The sequence below is a fragment of the Diabrotica virgifera genome, chromosome 6 (assembly GCF_917563875.1).
Source record: "Diabrotica virgifera virgifera chromosome 6, PGI_DIABVI_V3a".
Lineage (NCBI taxonomy): Eukaryota > Metazoa > Arthropoda > Insecta > Coleoptera > Chrysomelidae > Diabrotica > Diabrotica virgifera.
The window spans coordinates 175,724,277-175,739,581 of record NC_065448.1 but is presented as its reverse complement, the minus strand read 5'-3'; the positions used below and the strand labels follow the sequence as shown (position 1 = coordinate 175,739,581).

The window sequence follows — 15,305 nt, the reverse complement described above, 5'->3', positions numbered from 1 at the left end:
GCCACAAAAATGTTTTATATAGTTTTTTTAGTTAGATCATTAGTTTTTAACGTATTCGCAAAAAAACAGTTCGAAAAGGAGTTATGTTTCAATGAAAATGGCCAATTTTCAACTACGAATAACTGAAAAAGCATTGAGTTTTCAAAAAAAGATTATAGAACAGTTTTTGCTTAGAATTAGGTTCTCTAGCCGCTTCCTTGACTAATTTAATCAAGAAATTTTCCACCACCGAGAAGGGGTGGGAACCACCCCCAAGATAAAAGCACACATCGGCATAGGGTAGACTTTGAAGTAGGAGATAAGTAGAGGCTATTCCCAAAATTTCATTAAAATCCATGCAGTAGGATAGAATTCGGAGGTAATATCCTATTCTTGTTCCCATTGACTGGCGTAATTCCCCAGTCTATTTCGCCAGTCGTTTCTGTTTATCGCCAGTCGTTTCTGTTTAACGCCGACCGTTGCCAATTTGCTGCGCCCATTTTCCTTGTGTCCTCGTCCACACCTTCAATCTCAGTCTTGGATCTCAGTCCACACCCTTCTCACAGAGTGTGCCCATTGCCCATTACTCTTCATAGCATCTTCATTTCGAAGACGAACAGACGTCAGTCTTTATATAGCATGCACTCTATCGTTCCGTGCGTGACCAGGATGGGAATAGACGAAACTATGTAGAGGCGAAATATGACAATTTTGGCGAATCTTCGTAATGTCAGTGTGACTGTTTGTATAACAAATTTTATCAAAAATGGTAAATAAATATCACATACTAACGTCAAATATGACATGTGTGTATCATGCTTGACGTCAAATTGTGGTCGCCAAAAATGTCAGGCGACTACGCTAGGTATCGCGTCAGCCATACACGGAGCAAATATTGTTACGGCACTTTTTCCTAGACGAAAAGGGAGTAGATACGTGACCGATATCCTTTTTACTTGCTTCTATATTCGTCGTCTCCATGTTTATGAAGCCGGAGATTCAGGATGTAACCAGAAAGCAGTTTCTTTCGACGAAAAGTCTTGGATTTAAAATATTGTTTATTGTTTTATTGCAATTATTTTAATTGATTTATTACAGTAAACTTTGCATCTGGGTCTTTTCGTCGTCTTCCTAGTTTTACTAGAGATGTCGCTGTTTTGCGTCTCAAAGGTGGAATTACTGCATCGCGGTGATTTCCCTTAAAAGGCAGGCTTGTTTGATTTTTGATTCAGAGTTGGAACTGCATAGCACCACTGATGAAGCATAAGATGAGGAAATAGCTATCTGTAGATGGTGGTCCAACTCTGAATCAAATTAAAACAAAACTGCCTTTCCACCTTGTTCTTCTTTACTCAGATTTTTGAGTATTCGAAACTGTCTTTCGGCACTTTTTCCTAGACGAAAAGGGAGTAGATACGTGACCATTGCCCTTTCTACTTTCTTCTATATTCGTCGTCTACGTGCTTATAAAGCCGGAGATTCAGGATGTAACCAAAAAGCAGTTTCTTTCGACGAAAAGTCTTGGTTTTAAAATATTGTTTATTATTTTATTTCAATTATTTTAATTGTTTTATTACAGTAAACTTTGCATCTGGGTCTTTTCGTCGTCTACCTAGTTTTACTAGAGATGTCGCTGTTTTGCGTCTCAAAGGTAAAATTACTGCATCGCGGTGATTTCCCTTAAAAGGCAGGCTTGTTTGATTTTTGATTCAGAGTTGGGACTGCATAGCTACACTGATGAAGCATAAGATGCAGAAATAGCTATCTGTAGATGGTGGAAATCTGCCCCCCCCCCCCCAAATACTGTTAGTTAGGTTTTTTGGTTTAACTTTTTGGGCTATTACATAATTGGTACTTATTGTAATTTGTGTTGTCTTCTTTCCTTAAGATTGTATTAAGAGGCTACATCAGCTCGTCATCAATATTTTTTTTTTCGAAAATTCTGCGAACTTTCAACAGTGCGGCAACCTTGCGTCGGCAGTACGACAGTGACAGTGACACTATACTATAAAATCGAAAGTACAATATTTTTATAGCAACATTTATTGTGCCTATGAGTATAATAATTATTGTTAAGTCAGTCAAGTTCGATTTCTCGTTATAAATAATCAATTTTTAGTAAATAATTCCAATGTGACAAAATCTAGACATGGGATAAAAAAGTTTATTTGACGAAAGTGTATTTTTTGTTCTTCTTAATGGCGGTACAGACTCTTTTTTATAATATTTTATTTAATTGTAGAGTAATTTCCACATACTAACATATTTCTCAAATTGAGCTCTGTACCGCCATTCTTTACCAAATTACGAATATGTGTGCCAAATATCTCGACAAATATGTACCCTCTGTATCTCTTAGTGTACTACTTTGGACCATTTTGTTGGCATTGATTATTCTTTCCAAATCTTCTCCATTAGCTTTTGAAGTGTATCTTGTAGAATTGAACCCCCTTCCATAATAAGTTCATTTATTATGCCGTTAGCTCCTGCACCTTTATTTTTCTAGGCTTTTATATTCTGTGTATTTTAAAACGTTTTTTTTTTTATATATTTGGCTTGGTTGTTGTCACGGTCTCCGCAAATTTTGTAATCCATTTTAAAAATAGTTCTAGGCTACCTAGGTACCTGAAATTTTCAGAATAGCTTAGAACTAGCTAACAATGCAATATTTAACTGATATTATACAGGGTGATTGATTAGTGGGGTAAAGTTCCGTAGATCCGTTATGGTAATGGATAACAATAAAAGTCAATAACAAAAATTGTATCCAACTTTGAGCTTCACATTACAAAATTAGTTAGAATGTTACAGGGTGTTCGATAACATAGTGGCAGATCACAGTTATGTTTTTTTAATGGAACACCCTGTATTTTATTTTATATTCAAAATCTTCTTAACTTCTCCATTACAAAAATATAAAGGGTTGGTATGTTATACAGGGTATTTACAAAGTGATAACCAATTTTATATGAAAATAGTAACAAGTTTAACTCCCTGTATAAATAAAAATAAGCACAATGGCAATGGTTTATTGATGCTATATTTTTTATTTATTGTCAAAATTTTCATAAATGATCGATGTTGCTAATTTTCTTTATATTAAATACAGGGTGAGTCAAAACACAAATATATTATTTTCTCAGTAATTTTAAATAAAACACCCTGTATTTTATACTACTGTCGAAAAGTAGGTACCACTACCGTACTTTAATTTTTATATAATATCCCCTATGTCTAAATTTATTAGTTTTCGAGATATTTTCATTTTTCAGAGCTAAATATTAACTACGGGTCTAAGTCTTTCCAAATTTTAGGTAAGCCATGACTGAATTGTCTAAAACTGACAATTTACGATTGTTGATTATCAATCTGTAATCAAAGTTGGCTACAATTTTTGTTATTAACTTTTATTGCTATCTATTACTATAAAGGATCTAAGGAGCTTTATCCCACTAATAAATCGCCCTGTATGGATAAATCGATTTTTTTATTTCAAACTATTTTAAAAATGTGTCTAATGCAATGATATTTTAAAGTACGGTAATAAATCGATATCTACAAATTGATGGTGGGTCAGTGGCATTAGACTGCAGATCGAGAGATTCCGAGTTCGAACGCGGCTGTTGCGTATCTTTTTTTAATTTTTTTTTTATAAATAATTAAAAGTTGATATACTTAAAATCCATATTTTATGAGTTAATTATTTAAAACGTTTTTATATACTTGGCTTGGTTGTTGTCACGGTCTCCGCAAATTTTGTAATTCATTGTAAAAATAGTTCTAGGCTACCTAGGTACCTGAAATTTTCAGAATAGCTTAGAACTAGCTAACAATTTTTATATAGGGTGATTGGTTAGTGGGGTAAAGCTCCGTAGATCCGTTATAGTAATGGATAGCGATAAAAGTTAATAACAAAAATTGTAGGCAACTTTGAACTTCACATTACAAAATTAGTTAGAATGTCACAGGGTGTTCGATAACATAGTGACAGATCAAAGTTTTGTCTTTTTAAATAGAACACCTTGTATTTTGTTCTATATTCAAAATCTTTTTCCATTACAAAAATATAAAGGTTTAGTATGTTATACAGGGTATTTACAAAGTTATAACCAATTTTATATGAACATCGTAACAAGTTTAACTCAGCCGTGTTGAGCTGCCCCCCCCCCCCCCACTTGCAAAAATTAAAAAACAAATAGCCCTGATTTATGAGCTATTTATGAGCTCTCATATTCCGCAAACTAAAAATTTTGAGCTCGTTCCACTGAGCAGGAATTTAATACCCTAGTGGGGGGGGCTGAGTCAGCCCCCCCCACTACTTAAAAATAGGAATATTGAATCGGTTTTTGCGGCAGAATTACGAGCTATTTATGAGCTCTTGAAATTATATAGTTTCGATTTTTGAGCTCATCCCCTTCACCCCCAAACAACCCTTTAATTGATTTAACTTAAGAGAAAGATGCTGAGAAAACTTAAAATATATCGTATTGCGGATATAATTCCAGTAGCTTATATACTCTAAGAATAAACTATTAAATCAAGGGCATTTCGATTATTGAGCTACAACCCCTTCGCAAGAAAACCACCCTATCTTCCCGGCTTAAGAGAAAGTTGTACTTAAAATGCGTTAAACTAATTATTTGGCGACTACATATCATTTAATAATTTATAAGCTTCCAAATTACGCGCATTTAGATCAGTAAATTGCAATTTATTTTGTATAGTGCAGTCACTGAAGGTAAAAATCAACGATTACCTTCAAGTTCGGTGAACTTTCATCGATTTTCACGAAAATTGGTCAGTGGTTAGAGGATACGCCAAGAAACAAAGGTGACATGGTACCACCTTGCGCCTTTACCCTGAGGGTGGATACCGCCCCTTCTCCGGGGTGAAAATTATTTTATAAAAAATAACTGCACAAATCAATAAAAGAACAAATTAAAAGCAAAATTTATTATATAAAGTTAATAAAATAAGTCAATACTTTTTAAGTTATGAAAGATCAAAGATTTTAATTATTTGTGAAAAAAATGCATGTTTTGAAGAGGTTTTTTGTAAATCACTGAAAAACTGTAAATTTTTACAAAAAAGTAATAGTAGTTTAATTCGTACAGCTTATATTCTAAGAATAAACTCTTAAATCACGCACCTTTCGATTATATAGCTACTACCCCTTCGCAAGAAAACGACCCCATTTTCCCGGCTTAAGAGAGAGTTGTTCTTAAAATAATTTAAATTGATTATTTGGCGACTACATATCGTTTAATAATTTATTAGCTTGCAAAATATACGCATCTCATTTATTGAATTGCCATTTTCTTTCTATAGTGCAGTCACTGAAGGTAAAAATCAACTATTACCTTCGATTTCGGTAAATCTCCATTTATTTTCACGAATTGACAATAACAACTTGGGGTTTTAGCCTGGGGTATATGTCACCCCTTCTCGGGAGTGAAAATTACTTTATTAAAAATAACCCCACAAATCGAGAGAGGGACAAATTGTAAGCCAAATTTGTTACATAATGTGCTTTTTGATTTATTAAAGATCAAATATTTTAATTTTTGGAAAGAAAATGCATGCTTTAGAGCGATTTTTCATAAATGACTCAAAAACTGTAAGTTTTTACAAAAAAGTTTTCATCACTAAAATTGAAGCTAATAAAAAATATAATAAATTGCTTACTTGAAAAACCTTTAATGTTAATTTAAACTAAGTTATTGGTAATTAAATGTATATTTTTTTCCGCGACTGTTTAAATCTAAGGGTTCAAGCTTAAATAACGGGAAAAAGATGCAATTTATAACACTTAGGTACTAAATACTTGTCAAAGTACTTAGAAATACCCATCAAAAATAAGATCCAGAAAAAGTTGATAGTATCAAAAATTTTGATTCAAAATCCGCTCACCAATTTTCGTGAAAATGAATGGAGATTTACCGAAATCGAAGGTCATAGTTGATTTTTACCTTCAGTGACTACACTATAGAAAGAAAATGGCAATTCAATAATTGAGATGCGTATATTTTGCGAGCTCATAAATTATTAAACAATATATAGTCGACAAATAATTAATTTAAATTATTTTAAGTACAACCCTCTCTTAAGCCGGGAATATGGGATGGTTTTCTTGCGAAGGGGTTGTAGTTCAATAATCGAAAGGCGCGTGATTTTAGAGATTATTCTTAGAATATAAGCTATACGAATTAAACTACTATTAACTTTTTTGTAAAAACTTACAGTTTTTCAGTGATTTACAAAAAACCTCTTCAAAACATGCATTTTTTTCACAAATAATTAAACTCTTTGATCTTTAATAACTTAAAAAGTATTGACTTATTTTATTAACTTTATATAATAAATTTTGCTTTTAATTTGTTCTTTTATTGATTTGTGCAGTTATTTTTTATAAAATAATTTTCACCCCGGAGAAGGGGCGGTATCCACCCTCAGGGTAAAGGCGCAAGGTGGTACCATGTCACCTTTGTTTCTTGACGTATCCTCTAACCACTGACCAATTTTCGTGAAAATCGATGAAGGTTCACCGAAATTGAAGGTAATCGTTGATTTTTACCTTCAGTGACTGCACTATACAAAATAAATTGCAATTTACTGATCTAAATGCGCGTAATTTGGAAGCTTATAAATTATTAAATGATATGTAGTCGCCAAATAATTAGTTTAACGCATTTTAAGTACAACTTTCTCTTAAGCCGGGAAGATAGGGTGGTTTTCTTGCGAAGGGGTTGTAGCTCAATAATCGAAATGCCCTTGATTTAATAGTTTATTCTTAGAGTATATAAGCTATAGGAATTATATCCGCAATACGATATATTTTAAGTTTTCTCAGCATCTTTCTCTTAAGTTAAATCAATTAAAGGGTTGTTTGGGGGTGAAGGGGATGAGCTCAAAAATCGAAACTATATAATTTCAAGAGCTCATAAATAGCTCGTAATTCTGCCGCAAAAACCGATTCAATATTCCTATTTATAAGTAGTGGGGGGGGGGCTGACTCAGCCCCCCGCCACTAGGGTATTAAATTCCTGCTCAGTGGAACGAGCTCAAAATTTTTAGTTTGCGGAATATGAGAGCTCATAAATAGCTCATAAATCAGGGCTATTTGCTTTTTAATTTTTGCTAGTGGGGGGGGGCCAGCTCAACACGGGTGTTTAACTCCTTGTATAAATAAAAATAAGCACAACGGCAATGGTTTATTAATACCACATTTTTTATTTATTGTCAAAATTTTCATAAATATGCGATATTGCTAATTTTCTTTATATTGAATACAGGGTGAGTCAAAACGCAAGTACATTATTTTCTTATGAATTTTAAATGAAACACCCTGTATTTTATATCACTATCGAAAAGTACTATTACTGTACTTTAATTTTTATATAACATTCCCTATGTCAGTGATTCTCAACCTGTGGGGCGCGCCCCCCTAGGGGGGCGCGCTTTTAGCAATGGGGTGGCGTGAAAATATCAAAAAAAACCTAAAACATTGACTAATTTACTAAAATCAAAGCAAAACAAAATTCTGACAAACAAAAAAATAAAATACCCATGAACAAGGAGCTATACATAGTTATGAGCACTGAATACTAAATCAACAAGTGTAATGTAAATTAGTGACTTCCTTGGGCCTGTCTTGCAGAGCAAAGCTTATCAAAACAGGGTGTAATATTAGAAATAGACGCTCTCAGTTCTTTCTCTATATTTAGCTGCGCGATCTATAATTGGCCTTTAAAGCAGCCATCGCGGAAAATCCTGTTTCGCAAAGGTAGGATGGTGAAAACGGTAATAGTATACGGAACGCTCTGGTTTTCAGTGCAGAAAACTCATCATTTACCCCTGCCCAAAATTCAAAGAGGGATCTAATATTAAACTGTTTATTGATTTCGGCATTTGCTGTGAAGTCTATGAAGGTTTCTTCTTCTGCAGTAGAGAGCTCTTCGGGTGTAATTTGAAACGGATTCCCGACCCACTCATAACTATTAGGTACGTATTAATTGGTCGTCGGCTAAAAAGTATCTTTTAAAATTTTTTGTCAGCATTGCTAAATGATTTTCAATGGTTACAAAAACAACTTTCACGTGTTGTTCTTCAACCTGGTAAGTTTTAAAACATTCATCCACATTTTCAAATATTTCTAGGTTTTTTGCTTTAAATTTCTGCTCCACAATTTCAATTTTCTACAGAAAGCGTTAACTGTATCATTCGTATCAAATGTATGTGTATTGGCCCCTTGAAGTTGTAAGTTTAAAATACTTAGTTTCCCAAATATATCAACCAAGTAACTCAATTTCATCAAAAATAAACCATCGTGAAACATCTTGGCTTGCGGCCTCTTTTCTTCCTCTAGAAAAATGGCGATTTCATGTCTTAATTCAAAGCACGTTGTAAAAATTTCCCACGTAATAACCATCTTGCCTCACAATAAAATAATAATGCTGAATGTACCGCATCCATGTCTTTGCAAAGTACAGAAAAGATTCTAGTTTTCAAAGGTCTCATTTTTATGTAGATAATTAACTATTGTTACAACCTTAGTTAGCACAATATTCAAGCCAGAGCTTCTCTGTTGATCATACAGTGCGTCCATATACACATTGGAGACTTTTGTTTCACAAGTGGGTGTAGACTTACCGGACATAGTACGAGCACCATCGGTGCATATTCCAACGCAATTCTTCCACTATATTTTTGCTTCATTTATATAAACATTTAACATAGCAAATATTGCAAGCGACTTTGCTATCAATTCTACTGGTTTGCAGAAAAGTAGTTCTACTACTGATCTGCCATCACAAAATCGAACGTAGGCAATAAAATGAGCATATTTATTGCTACTGTTGCCTCATCAAGCTGAATCGAAAACAGCTTTTCACGCAACTTCCTGATTAGCTGATCCTGTATATATTCAGCTATATCACCAATTCGGCGGGCAACAGTATCATTTGATAGAGGTATAAACTCCAATTTTTTAGCAAAATTATCTCCAAACTTTCTACAATTTTGATTGCAGTTGGTAATATAAGATCTTCACCAATAGTGTTAGGCTTTTTAGATCTGGCTATTTAATATCAGACTTTATAATAGGCAAGCAAAGCTATTTCATTCACAGTCAAAGTTTTTATTAAAACTAATTTTTGCTTTTCACGCCATTTTAATTTTAACTCGAAGAATTCTCGGGGTTTGCTAATGTACTCACTATGAAGCGTTTCACAATGTCTTTTTAGTTTATTAGGTTTCATGCTGCTCAAGGAATATTATTATTGTCTAGATAGATATATTGTTATTGAACGAGATGGGGGGGGGGGCGCGGTGAAAATAATGATGGAAAATTGGGGCGCAAATGGTAAAACGTTGAGAAACGCTGCCCTATGTCTAAATTTATTAGTTTTCGAGATATTGTCAGTTTTCAGAGCAAATTATTAATTACGGTCTAAATCTTTCCAAATTTTAGGCAAGCTATGACTGAATTGTCTAAAACTGACAATTTACGATTACTGATTATCAATATGTAATCAAAGTTGGTTAAAATTTTTGTTAATAACTTTTATTGCTACCTATTACCTACTATAACGGATCTACGGAGCTTTACCCCACTAATCAATCGTATGGATATATCGATTTTTTTTATTTATTTAAAAATGTGACTAATGCAGTGATATTTTAAAGTACGTTAATAAATCGATATCTACAAATTAATGGTGGGTAAGTGGCATTAGACTGCAGATCGAGAGTTCCCTAGTTCGAACACGGCTGTTGCGTATCTTTTTTTTTAATTTTTTTAATAAATAATTAACATGTTGTGTCCTATATATTTATAACTGACTAATTTAAAGCAACTTTTGTTCTATAGAGTTTTTTCACCAAATCAACACTTTTCGAGTTATTTGCAAGTGAATATGTTAATTTTTCAACAAAATAACCCCGTTTTTAGACGGTTTTTCGCAAATAACTCAAAACGTAAGCATTTTGTCGAAAAAAATACTCTTAGCAAAACTATAGCCTATAAAAAAGTGAAAAAAATACGGTGTACATATTAGGCCTCTATACCTAGCAAAAGCAGAGTTATAGCTAATGAAAAATAGGTTCATATTCGAAAAATTCCAAATAGAATAATTCAATGTGAAATATCCAAATAATGAAGCCTTCTTCGGGAAAACACATTACAACTTTCTTAAAGTGTTTATAAAAAGCTTTATTTCTGTTTTTATAAAAAAATTCTAGCATCAAATGTAAGCAAGTTACGCTCAAAATAAAGTTGGTCCCTTTTGATTTGGCAAAAAAAAATCAGGAAGATCACCCCCCAATTAGTAATTTAAATGAAATGAATCGTTACCGCGTCACAAGTTACTCTACTTATGTTGTTTTTATATGATCTGTAAGTTTCATCAATTCAAAGTGCTTATTTTTGAAAAAATGTGGTTTGAAAGTAAAATTTTAAAAAATTCTAATTTTGAAAAATTTTTTTTTTCAAAATAACTTAAAATTTGTTAGAGATACCAAAAATCACTAAAAATAAAAAAAGTCAGCTTTAATTTTCTGAATATTTTCTATTTTTTGGTTTTTCTGTATGACAAAAATTGGTTAAGATTCGGTGTTTCTAAATTTGCATACACTCGTGATAAGTGACTCGTTCAAGCCTTTTTAACTACAGCTCTTTTAAAAATAAGGACTTTGAACCGATGAAACTTACAGATCATATGATCAATACATACGCGAGTAAAAACCTTGTGAAGTGGTAACAATTAAGTTCATTTGAAATGCTAATTAGGGGGTGATTTTCCAGTTTTCTTACCAAAAAAAATGGACCAACTTTATTTTGAGCGTAACTTGTTTACTTTTTAGGCTAAAAATTTTTTTAAAACAAAAATAAGCATTTTTAAACACTTTAAAAAAGTTAAAATGAGTTTTCCCCAAAAAAGTTCGTTTTTTGGTTATGGCACGTTAAAATATACGATTTGGAATTTGACGAATATGAACCTATTTTTCATTAGCTGTAACTCTGCTTCTACTAGGTATATTGACCTAATATAAACACCATGTTTTTCACTTTTTTACGTGCTATATTTTTGATAAGAATTTTTTTTTCGACCAAATACTTACTTTTTTGCGAAAAACCGTCTGAAAACGTGGTTATTTTGTAGAAAAATTAACATATTCACTCGCAAATAACTCGAAAAGTATTAACTTGGTGAAAAAACTTTATGGAACAAAAGTTGCTTAGAATTAGTCATTTTATCCATTGCCGGACTTATTTCGAACATATATTTTTCATTACCAAAAGGGGGTGAAACTCACCCCTAGGGCAAAAGCATACATGGGCACAATATCACTTTTTTTCTTTGACTTGTTAGCTATGTGTATGCCAAATTTCATGTCAATCCAAGCGGTTCTTTAAAATTTAGAGGTTTTGCAATATTTTACCTTTAAAAAACGTACTAATGAATAAAACAGTAAACGTGATTTTGAAATTGACTGAAAGTATATAACCCTACAAAAGCATATCTTCTTTAAACATTCAATACATTCAAAAACCTTTTCTATTTGAATAAAGACTAGAAACTAACTCAGAAAACAAGAAACTAACTTTAGAACAATGAATTGTAAATAAGATTATGGAAGTTCTTAACTGATAAAGAATTAAATCCTTCAAAGAGTTATTTGCCATAACAAGATAATCCGATAATCTTGCTGTTTTTAATTACATTGCATGCACTGAAATTATTCGTTTATTTCGACAACAAAGAAACTTCCGTTTATGGCTAATGGTCCGAGAGCTGGTGAGACATTTTTGAGTAGGTATGTCAGGCAATCTGAAAATTTTTCAGGTAAGTGTTCTAGAATAGCCCTATACAAAAATGCAAACCTGGCTGGAGGGTAGCGGTCATTTGCCCCTAAAATTACAGCCCTGAATTAAAAAACGTGTAAAAATTTTTATTACGAAAAATATTTTTGAGGCAATTTTTTTAAAGAAAACTTAAATATTCAAATGTAAAGAAAATAAACAATTCAGGCGTTTTGCGAGAGATTTTAACTCTGCAAGATGCTTGCATGGGCGCCTAGGACTCGCCCCGCTGTCGCTCGTGCTCTAAACATCGCGTGCGGTCGCAAAAAGCATACTTCACGAACTGTTTCATAAATAACTATTTAATGTATCTGTTTAGTAATAAAAAATCCGCAAAAACGTAAAATATACAGGGTGTCCCGAACAGACTGGTCATAAATTATACCATAGATTCTGGGGTCAAAAATGGGTTGATTGAACATCCATTACCTATATAAAATAGTTCACACAAAAAAAGTTACAGCCCTTTGAAGTGACAAAATGAAAATCGTTTTTTTTTTCATATATCGAAAACTCTTAGAGAGTTATTATTGAAATTGGACACGTGATATTCTTATGGGAGCAACATCTGACGAAAAAATTAAAGTGAAATTTGGGCACCCCATAAAAATTTTATGGCAGTTTTGTTCCCTTAAACCCCCCAAACTTTTGTGTACGTTCCAAATAAATTATTGTTGTGGCCGCATTAGTTAAACACAGTGTTTTTAAAACTTTTTTGCCTCCTAATACTTTTTCGATAAGCCAGTGCTTATCGAGATATTTTGAATATATGTCGAAGCCACCACATATTTGTATATGGTTAAGTATACGATTATTAGGTCTGGATCCCGCGTATGAAAAAAAAGTTGATTAATAGCAAGCTGAAAATTTGTTAATAGCTTAAGGGTGTCTAGTCGGATAATCTTTGATATATGGGAACACTGGAACAGGGGCAGTTTTAATTGTGGAACAGGTTAAAAATTTGGAACGGTCAGACCACGAAAACGGCACATTTATTTTGTCCGACAGAACAGACTTAAACTCTCCGAACAGAGATTAAACTCTCATGTAAAAATCAGACTGCTATTTATCACCTGTCATAATTCCTGTCATTTGACATATTCTACATGTTCCACTCATTAAAACGCCCATTTGGTGATAAATAGCAGTCTGCTTTTTGCATGAGAGTTTAATCTCTGTTCGGAGAGTTTAAGTCTGTTCTGTCGGACAAAATACATGTGCCGTTTTCGTGGTCTGACCGTTCCAAATTTTTAACCTGTTCCACAATTAAAACTTCCCCTGTTCCAGTGTTCCCATATATCAAAGTTTGTCCGACTAGACACCCTTAAGCTATTAACAAATTTTCAGCTTGCTATTAATCAACTTTTTTTTCATACGCGGGATCCAGACCTATATAGAGACCTGTTAATAATCTGAAATTTTATTTATAATTTACATTTTTAGATATATTTTGAAAAAGAAGCCACATCTCGATAAAAGGTGACTTATCAAAAAAAGTATAAGAGGCAAAAAAGTTTTAAAAATACTGTGTTTAGCTAATGGTACCACAAAAATAGTTTAATTGGAACGTACACAAACATTTGGGGGGTTTGAAGGAAGAAAACCCCCATAAAATTGGTATGTAAATATGTTAAAAAAGAAGCCGCATCTCGATAAAAACTGGCTTATCGAAAAAATACTTAGAGGTAATTAAGTTTTAGAAACGTCTAGTTTAACTAATGATACCACAAAAATGAATTAATTGGAACGTACACAAAAGTTTGGGAGGGTTTAAGGGAACCAAACCCCCATAAAATTTTTATGGGGTGGACAAATTTCACTATAATTTTGTTTTAAGATGTTCCTGCCATAAGAGTGACACATGTCTATTTTCAATAAAAAATCTTTTATAGTTTTCGATATATTGAAAAAAATCGATTATAATTTTGTAACTTCAAAGGGTACTTTTTTTATGAGCACATTTTTACTAAGGTAAGTTAGGTTTAGTAGAACTATTTTTGACCTCAGAATGTGTTGTATAATTTATGACCAATCTTTTCGGGACACCCTGTATAGTTATTTTTTAAATATCTACAAAACGAAGCATGCTAGGTACATACAACCTGATATCAAAAGAAAGCCTCTAACATTTACTACAACATTCAATACTACTATACAGGGTGTACCATTTAAAAAATGAAAAAATTGTATTTGCAAATAGTGATCACATTGTATATTATATTGATACACCTATGTCAAAGATATTAAGTTATATAAAAGTGATACTATACTGGTAAAACTCTCATATGTCATTTTAAATATTTCGAAAATTATTAACTTTAGACCTATAAAACCTTACAAAAACTGAACATGTTTTTAAAAAATACATTCAAAAATTATTTGTAAACATTTTTTTATCAGCATAGTAATATTACAGCTTATACACCAATTCTCTCGGTAGACCGCAAGGTATAGCAGAAACACGACGGTAGACTGCATGGTAGCACCCATTTTTCTAATAAATATACATTTGCATACAAAGGAATACACAAAGCTGTTACAACTTGACTTAAATGGAAAATAGTAACTACATCAATAAAAGTTTCTTTAAAGATTAATTAAAGTTGCCTTTCTGAAATTGGTAAAATACTTTCTGTGGTTTTCAACTACTTGTAACACACTTTGATTGTTTTTTCATCTTTTGTGAGGGACAATGAAATGTCTTGCATCAATTTTACACTTCTCTCATAACATCATTTACAAGTCTAATATTTTTTAAAAAGTTCATTGTTTTAAGATAGAAAAATGTGTTGTTTTTTAACGAGAATAATTTTCATGGTTAGATCCTCTAGATATCTTGGAAAAGACCAATAGACCTGAAAAATGAGTAATATTTATGATATTTTAATCCCCATAATCAACTTATCATGGCCTGTAATATTCTTTTCTGAATATACCCATATATAAAATAAATGTTAAAATTGTGTTTACTTGTTTCATCACGGTCAAGACGATCGTCAAATGCAAATAGCCGTAGATTAGCTCTCGCTGGACCAAGCGAAATTCCGAATAGAGCGCGTGGGGTGCGTCCACTGATCGCTATTCCGAATGACTCATCGGCACGCATCGCAAAAGTTGCCTCTCGAAGCAACCTTCGGCATTGCCGATGATGCGATCCATACGATGAGGATCAGTGGACGCGGTTACATAAGTTTTTGTACAAGGCAAACTAAAATCCGTTGCGTACGATGCGTCCGATGCGGGTTTGTGGACGCTTGCCTTAAAACAGAAAAGAGAATAAATGCCTTTGAGATGTATATATACAGACAAATGCTGAGAATTCCATGGGTACAAAAAGTTTCTAACAATGAGGTACTTCGGCGCATGAACAAACAAAAGGAATTACTAAGAATAATCAAAGAAAGAAAATTAAAATACTTAAGTCATGTGTTGAGAGGCGAAATATATAATCTACTTCCAATCATAT

The 15,305-nt window shown here is 32.7% G+C and overlaps 1 protein-coding gene across 1 annotated transcript in view; it reads right to left on the bottom strand.

Moving 5' to 3' along the window:
* Positions 1-15,305, bottom strand: part of LOC126886433 (myb-like protein D) — a 231,770-nt gene that overhangs the window by 20,451 nt on the left and 196,014 nt on the right. The window lies entirely within an intron of this gene.